We start from the raw sequence: 8,937 nt of genomic DNA, 5'->3' as shown, positions 1-8,937 counted from the left end.
ATAGAATAAACTAAGTAAATTGTTTTATGCATATGACTTTCAAACAAGTACAGATCTGATATTATTACAAGACAGAAGAAGAAAGGTGGCAAACTTCTTGGTCTTTTCTCTTTATTAGGGCAAAGCTATACGGAACGATCCACCTTCTGCATTTAATGAAATTCTGACCTTACATCACTGTGATAGAAAACTACTGTATATACTATACAGTTTCTATTTTATGTTTATTCATAACTATTACATTAATCTTTTTACTTTTTTTTAAAGAACTATAATGGAAAATGTATTCCTAATCTTTGCTTTCTAACTTCCAAACATAAACTGGCTGGCTTTACTTTTTCCTTTACTTATCAGCACACCATAATTGTTTTTTTAAATGTATTTCTTTATTAATTATATAATTATATTTTTATATTTTTATAGCAATAAGACTTACAAGTAGATAAATAAATAGAAATACACTGCTGATCATTTACAATGGAACAATGTTATCCATAAATTCCCACCATTCAAAAATCAGGTGATTTGCTTTGTTAGAATACAAACTGATGTACTTCATATACATACATATCTATATTCCCCAACACCCTTTATGCCCTTAGGTGAGATGGATCGCCTGAGTGACGAGGATATAATTAAAAAAAAAATTGAGTAAAAAAGTATTGAGTGGTGACAGGAAGGGTTCCTACTGGAGAACAAGTGATTATACATTTTTTTCGAGCTTCATTCAAGCAGACCAAATATCATGGTATAGTGGCATGTTAGAGTTTAGTGTGATCCATTACCAAATACTAAAATCCATTTGCGTGTTGATAATAAATTTGATAATTTCTGGCCAAGAAGGCAGCTCACTGGATTTCCAGTATCTAGCTATAGAGATCTTAATAGCAGACAAAATATTCATTGCTAAATACATGTTCATTTTTCCCTACCTGGAATATCTAAATGAAAAGGTTTTGTAGATTACAATCATTAAAATCTAAAATATAAATAAATAAATCTTAAAAAGCTGCTTAAAAATATTCAGTGTTTTTGTTTTATTTTTCCCAAACTTCATGTTCCCACCATAAATAGTTAATATTACTGATAAATGGATAATCCGGAATTCCACTAACACCATATTAACTTCTTAAAAACAACACCATTTATTCCATTCTTTATGTGCAAATGCAACATCCAATCCATGTGTAAATTGCTTACACATAACTATGTTGTGTAATAAAAACTTTAATAAAGCACAGTCAAGTACCAGTGTTGCTAGGAGGAGAGTACCTGTCGACCATCTTTCATTATAGCTACAATATTGCAACAAGAATAACTTCATTTATTATACAGCAACTTGAAAAAATAAAAAAATTTCAATTTGTTTGAATCTTTCCTTATTACATTTATTAAACTAATTCCTAGGAAATGCATACGAAATTTGAACATATATTCTTACACAATGAAAATTGTGCTATAACTAGTTATACAATAATATAATTTTATTTAAATTATTTTATTTACTTGTTATTAAAACATGTGAGAATTGAATAAATAAGCATGGGTAATCCAAAACAGAAAAATAAAGCAATAAAGCAAAACTTAAACAAATATTTAATGTGCATGGGAAAGATTTTCATGTTTCATTTTGGGAATCAAGTGATAAATGCAAATTAGATATTGTTTTAAAAAAAAGGATTAATCCGTATATCACATTTCAAGTATGTCTTTACATATCCCAACAGTTAGAATATATTTAGTTAAAAACATTGAATACATTCTCAATATATTCCCAAAGTGTGGGGAGAAAAAAATGTTTTAGTAGTTTAATTTCAATACTTGTCAATTAATATATCTCATTGTGGTGTGAAAGTTAAATATATATATTCATATATTTTTGTTAAACCTAACTGAAGTAATTTATCCCTAGCTGATGTAGGATTATTCTAATGTATCATAGATTTGCCTTCATAAGTAATCGTTAATTTTGTAGACAATTAATAACATCATCTAATCTTAAAATTGTGGATCCATGGGTTTGGGTAACCTATGCAGCCTTTTGAAGGGGCAAGTCCTCACTAGTTTAAGGTCGACAAGTTGGGAGACAAATTCCAGAGGGATTCCAAATCTTCCTTTGGTATGAATTCTAGGATTTCTCTAATTCCGAGGTTCCTTTTTCTAGATCAATCTTCAACTATTTTGGATTCAAGCTTAAGCATATCCTGCGTTAGTACAGAATCATTTTGTTGTAGGGTTTGTAGCCCTGCCTGAAATAGTTGTACCTCTTTAGTCTGAGATAAAAGGTTAGCAGAAATCCGGGTAACTTTATTGTGCCCAGTAGGGATGCACCGATTTATCTGTGGCCGAAATATATCGGCCGAAAAAGGCATTATAGGCAAAATGCCAAAACAAAAACAAATGGGCGAAAATAATCGTCTACAGGGGCTGGGCTGCTTACTTGTGAATTGGTCATACAGTGTGCGAGCAGCGTTTCTTGTACCGGCCAGTAAAAGCAGGAACTCAGCGAGAAGTTGCTCGTACAGCCGGGACCCTGCAATTTTGGTGTGTTAACCGCACTTTTATTAAAAGTAACTAACACACCAAAATTGGACAGAAAAAAACAATAACACTACTAATATATATATGATTAACAGCAATCACACTCCTATCATGCCAAGTCAGCCAGTACATGCTGGAATCTGGCTATGCCTTGGCATGATAGGAGTGTGATTGCTGTTAATCATATATATATTAATGTTGTTGATTTTTTTTGTCTAATTTTGCAGTGTTACTTACTTTTAATAAAGGTGTGGCTATTTTATTTTTTATTTTTTTAAAGGTTGCGGTCGTTTTCCCTTATTTGAACCTTCTCACCTTCTATGTCCTGTCCCAGGGCTTATAATTCTTTGTGTGACAAACAGCAGAAACAGAAGAAGAGGAGTAAAACAAAACACTTTCATGCCTGTGGCAATACCACCCTGAAAGCACCCAATCTCATCTGATCTCAGAAGCTAAACAGGCTAAGGCCAGGTTAGTACCTGGATGGGAGACTGCCTTGGAATACCGGGTGTTGTAGGCTTTTTTTTTTCTCACAGTACGGGGAGAGCTTTTCGCCATGTGTTTCTTGCTCATCATCAAAGCTTTAAGCCCTTATTTGAACCTTCTCACCTTCTCTGTCCTGTCCTAGGGCTTATAATTCTTTTTGTGTGACAAGCAGCAGCAGCAGCAACAGAAGAAGAGGAGAAAAACAAAACACTTTCACACCTCCGGCCATACCACCCTGAAAGCGCCTGATCTTGTATGATCTCAGAAGCTAAGCAGGGTTGGGCATGGACATGGATGGGAGACCACCTGTGAATACCAGGTGTTGTAGGCTTTTTCTTTTCTCAGATATGTTTCTTGCTCATCATCAAAGCTTTAAGTCCGGGGAGAGCTTTTCGCCATGTGTTTCTTTTTCATCATCAAAGCTTTAAGCCCTTATTTGAACCTTCTCGCCTTCTCTGCCCTGTACCAGGGCATATAATTCTGTGTGACAAGCAGCAGCAACAGAAGAAGAGGCGTAAAACAAAGCACTTCCATGCCTGCAGCTATACCACCCCGAAAGCGCCTGATCTTGGAAGCTAAGCAGGGTTGGGCTTGGTTAGTACATGGATGGGAGACTGCCTGGGATTACCTGGTGTTGTAGGCTTTTTCTTTTCTCACATGTGTTTCTTGCTCATCATCAAAGCTTTAAGCCCTTATTTGAAACTTCTCACCTTCTCTGTCCTGTCCCAGGGTTTATAATTTTCTTTGTGTGACAAGCAGCAGCAACAGAACAGGAGTAAAACAAAAGCTTTCACGCCTGCAGCCATACCACCCTGATTACCACCAGGTTAGTACCTGGCCCAACCCTGTTGTCAGTTATCTAATGAACATGATAAAATGGCTTAAGTAAAGTTATATGCATTGTTACTCATCATCAGGTGGTTCATCAGCGGCAATTTTATCAGGCAAACTTTAATTTGGCAGTGATCATTGGTTTAAGTGGAATAATAGACAAGAATAGTTTCTTTTTAGGTGCCATGATCTGTTCTATAAATCTTGCAAGAACCATAAAGTAAACAGTAAAATAAGTTGTTTTATCAAAAAAGGTCTTGTGACAAATGACTTGCAAATGCTGATGTGTTGTTAAAGCAGCCTAAATGCTGACCTTGTTGATGTTAAAATGTTCAGCAGCACTAAAATAGTATTAATAGTTCTAGTATTATTCATTCTGAGGTAAGTCTTTTGCAATATTAGTGCTTAGTGATTGGTAGGCTTACTGACATATAGGGTTTTTGTTTTTTTTGCAGATTTCAGATTGCACAACTGCATAGCATTAATAACGTGCATTTCAGTGTTAACAATTCATAATGTTTTGCTAAATGTACTTTTAATTTGAATTTTACATTGATTTAATTCATGCTACTATAGAGATTTAAACAATAGTTAATATATAATTATACTTAAAAAAATAAATAAAAAGCATTTCAAACTTTAATTAAAGTCATTAAGTTTTCACTCAAAACTGGAAACATAAGAAAGTGGAAATATATGTAACAACAGGAGAATGTTAATTATGTCCCTTGACATAATTATTGCAAACAATGGTTTAGTTATGAATGGATGTAAAATTTGAGTATTGGTGAATGGAGTAATATACAGAATATGGCTAAAAGTTTAGAAGAAGGATGGAAAGATGAGACATGCTAATTGGTCCTTACTGATATCATATCATGTTTTAGCCTTACATAAAAAAATCAAACAGTTTGTATAAAAACACTTGATTTTTGGGCAGCATATTCATTTGCTTGTCTTGTGTACACTCTCTCATATTCTCACTTGCATTCTTTCACACTATTATTCACTTCCTGTCACTTTTTAGATGTCTTCCTACCTTCTCCGCCGCCCCCCTTCCGTGCCCTTGCCTCCTTAAAGCACAACTTCTTCACTTGCATCTTCTTGTTCTTCTTTCTTCTGTCTTCTTCTGCTGCCCTAGAAAGTCTTCTTTCCTCATCCACTTCTCTGTGGGAAAAAAGGACATGGGGTGGACCACAGAGAGGCCAGAATAATACAGATAGGTTTGCAGAAGGAGAACCGCCAGGAAATCCTAGTGGTGTGGAGGGAGGGTCAGCTAATGAAAATAGTTTGTGGCAAACAAACTACCTATCATAAAAAAATATATATCAATACATAGTACATATGAACAAACAATAAATATCACAACCTATAGCTAAGCTTACCAGTTCATCTTAATGATGTTAATATGGTGAGGGAATTTAAGCAATCATGCCAAATAAGCTTTATGGTCTTACAGTTGATAGAACTAGGTTGTCCAAGGAACTTTTATCTGCTGTGAAATTACATGTTTCTGTGTTTAAATGTAGTGTAAAATATGTCACTGTAAGCTGGTAGTGTAAAAACACATACTTCAAAATACAAGGCACATCAAACAATAAACATCAAATAGGAAGTAGCAATATAGTAACTACCGTATTTGCTCGATTATAAGACAAGGTTTTTTTCAGAGCAAATGCTCTGAAAAATACCCCTCGTCTTATAATCGAGGTCGTCTTCTAATCAGACCTCAAAATCTCTGCTGGGGCCAGGCTGCTTACCGGTGCTTTGGTCGCGAGCAGCAGGAGAACAGGAATCTAGAAGTGTCACATAACTCTGCCCCCCCCCTCCTTCCTCTGGGGGCGGGGCCAGAGAAGTTGCTCGCACAGCCAGGCCCCTGCAGAAGTCTTCGAGTGGGAGATCTGCAGTTCAGGTAAGGGGGTGGGGGAGGGTTTTTGTGAATAATGTGTGAAGTATGTGTGATTAATAGAATGAATGAGTATTTAAATGTTTATGAATGAGTGTGTGTTAGTATGGATGTGTAAGGGGGGTAGTGGTGGTAGCATGGCATAGGGAGGCTGTACTCACACTCCTATCATCCCTAGGTTCCAGCATGTACTGGCTGCCTTGGCTTGATAGGAGTGCGATTGCTGTTAGCAGTTATATATATATATATATACCTCCAGAAATGCCTTTTAACCCCCTATATGCCACTCTGCCCCATGATATGCCTTTTAACCTCTGGCATATAGGGGATTAAAAGGCATATCATGGGGCAGAGTGGCATAAAGGAGGGTATAAGACATTTCTGGAGGCAGAGTGGCATATAGAGGGTTAAAAGGCACATCATGGGGCAGAGTGGCAAATAGGGGGTATAAGGCATTTCTGGGGGCAGAGTGGCAACCCTGGGGGCAGATGTGCATAACTGGGTGGGCAGGTTGGCAAATAAAAGGAAATAAAAAAATATATATTTTTCTCAGTCATAGCTTTTATTAAATATGAAAATATTGTTTACATGAATTAATATTTACTGGTAAAACTTTTTTTCCTATAGGGTCGTCTTATATTCAGGCTTTTTGTTTTTTCCCAAATTAATATTTAGATTTTGGGGGGTCGCCTTATAATCAGGGTCGTCTTATAATCGAGCAAATACGGTATATGTCACAAGGTGGCAAAACTACAGTAGATTCTATCATCTGTGACATTGGCCTTAGCTGTTAATCTAAATGGACAGTATTTGTCCATAACTAACTATATGTTAATGCTTATAAATACAATAATTTATCGATGAGTTTCATCCTTATTGATAGATTTTTTAATAGTTTTCTTTGTGTTCTTTTTATTAAATTTGTGCATACGGATTTGCACATATTTCCAATTTAATGAAATTTGCCAATTTTGACAACCATTACAAATTTCTGAAAATGAGGAGGGACCCCCAATAAAACAAACAAAAATGAGGACAAAGAGCTATGAAAACAAAGCAAACTAAAATTTTTCTTTGGTTCTTTCGCTGTCTTTCATGCTCTCTCATATCCTCACCCACTCTCTCTCACTCACTCTCATTGTGGTCTCATGCTCATTCACATTTGGAGGAATGATGGAGAGGGTGCACCTGAGGGCTTTGCACTTTTGCAAAAGTTCACTGGGAGGCCAGAATAATGAATCATTTCTGCACCTCTCTTTCTCAACAAATCTATCTGAATAATTCTGGCCTCTCCCCTGTTCTGCAAATTGTCAGAGGCTCTGCTCTTTTTCAAAAGAAAAACAAAAAGGCCGTGTCCATGGAGAAGCGTATGATGTAAGAAGGTAAAAGAAAGAACACAGAAGAACAAGAAGATGCAAGAGAAAAAGTGGAGCTGAGCAGCAAGTTGACAGGGACATGAAACTGGTCATCAGAGAAGGAAGGGAGATATTCAGAGAGCGAGTGAGAGAGAATGAGAGTGTAAAAGAACGTGAATGAGCATGCAAGAAAATGAGAGTATGAGAGAGCATGAGTAAGTGACAACAAATTTTGTTTCTGAAAATGCCCACCGATTTTCGTCCAAACCGAAAGGGTAGGAAACAAAATTTATTGTCCGAAAACGACTGGACCAAAAACTAAACGGAAAAAAAATTGTCTGTATAGTTTTTGGTCCATTTGCGTGAGTCTGCTCTAGATTATTTTAGTTGTGTACCTGGTAGCTTTAAACTATATAGAGAACACCTACAATGTCAACTTATTAGTTCTTAGAAGGCATTCATTAGAATATCTCCTACTTCGGTATGTTCATATTATATTTTTCTGGATGTTTGATGCATGTAATTAATCTTTTGACACAGTGGACACTCAGCAGGTTGTTTCCTAGGGTACAACATAAATACATTTCTCTTTTTCAGCATTTAGTGAAGGGCACGTGGTGAGATTCATAATATAATTTAGGAATGCTCTTTCTGATGACATTTGAAGTGCTTATAAAGTTAAATTCCTCATGCTCAAATTCCTTTATTACTTATGTTTGGAAACCTAAATTGTAGGTCCCTTAGTCTCGCATTCCATCAGTTAACATTCACAAAAAACTGCATGGAGCCCCTTTGTATTTTCTATTGGGCGTACATATACGTATAAAGATACATCTTGCTTTACTTTTTATGGATGTACTGGTATGTCAGTAGGTACGCAAACAGGCTAAGTTAAAAAATATTTTTACAGCTGCCACCAGCCGCTAGCAGAAGCAAGCACCATATTATAAGAGTGAGGATGATGTTGTTCAATAGCCAGAATATGTTCCATGTAAAATGTTCCACATTGGCAGTTTAGGTTCATTCTCTTCAGATATCTTTTTGTCTATCCTAGTGTTGACTGCAAGGAGATCCTAAAACAGACATGCAGATCTAAAAATTCATTTTGTATCTTGATATCCAGAGGGCCATCCTAAACAAAGCCAAGAATATGTAATCAAGCCTTATCTAGCTATTGTTGAAATTATTCTAATTCCTACAATTTCCAAGCAAGCCTAGTCCTTCTTATTTTATTTTTTTGTTTAATGAGTGAATAATATAGGATAAATCATTTAAAACTATTATCTTTCCCAGCAAACCACCTGGCTAGCACTGACATGAAAGGGAAGGCTGTGAAAAAACAAGTGATAATCTAAATTTACAATAATTGCATTGATATATTTTTCTACATTAAATTACATCATCAGTTGTATTTTGAAATACTTTAGTTAATCGTGCTTTAATTCAATTTAAGCAGATTCCTGCAAGAGCTATATTTATCCATTTTGCAACCAGTATGTCCTTTACTATTTCACATCTTCAATGTAACAGCACTCATGGGGAATATTATGTTAATATTAAACAGATGCAAATGCCTGTACATACCCTGCTTAGGTGTCTGATCATGTTGACTCAAGGTTGAAATCCTTTGCTTCCTAATCACTTTGATCAGCAGGTGGAGAGATGATTAGTGAATATATATTATAGATTTATATACAGGGTACACACTAATTACAGAGAAATCCCTCGGTTCTACATAATAATAGGGAGTCAGTGGTGGGCTCCACAAAATGGAGAAGCAGAATGCGACGAGACTACCTATACCCCGGATGGGTACAC

At 35.8% G+C, this 8,937-nt stretch overlaps 2 pseudogenes; both read left to right on the top strand.

The window, feature by feature from the left end:
* The first annotated feature begins 2,942 nt into the window (after positions 1 to 2,942).
* LOC149287802 (5S ribosomal RNA) lies at positions 2,943 to 3,061 on the top strand (annotated as a pseudogene).
* Positions 3,062 to 3,244: 183 nt separating this feature from the next.
* LOC149287801 (5S ribosomal RNA) lies at positions 3,245 to 3,358 on the top strand (annotated as a pseudogene).
* The last annotated feature ends 5,579 nt before the right edge of the window (positions 3,359 to 8,937 follow it).

This window comes from Sceloporus occidentalis, unplaced genomic scaffold (genome assembly GCF_023333645.1).
Source record: "Sceloporus occidentalis isolate IW3139 unplaced genomic scaffold, rSceOcc1.0.p SCAF_56, whole genome shotgun sequence".
Classification (NCBI taxonomy): Eukaryota; Metazoa; Chordata; class Lepidosauria; order Squamata; family Phrynosomatidae; genus Sceloporus; species Sceloporus occidentalis.
The sequence above is the reverse complement of the archived record's forward strand: the minus strand, read 5'-3'. Positions and strand labels throughout refer to the sequence as shown.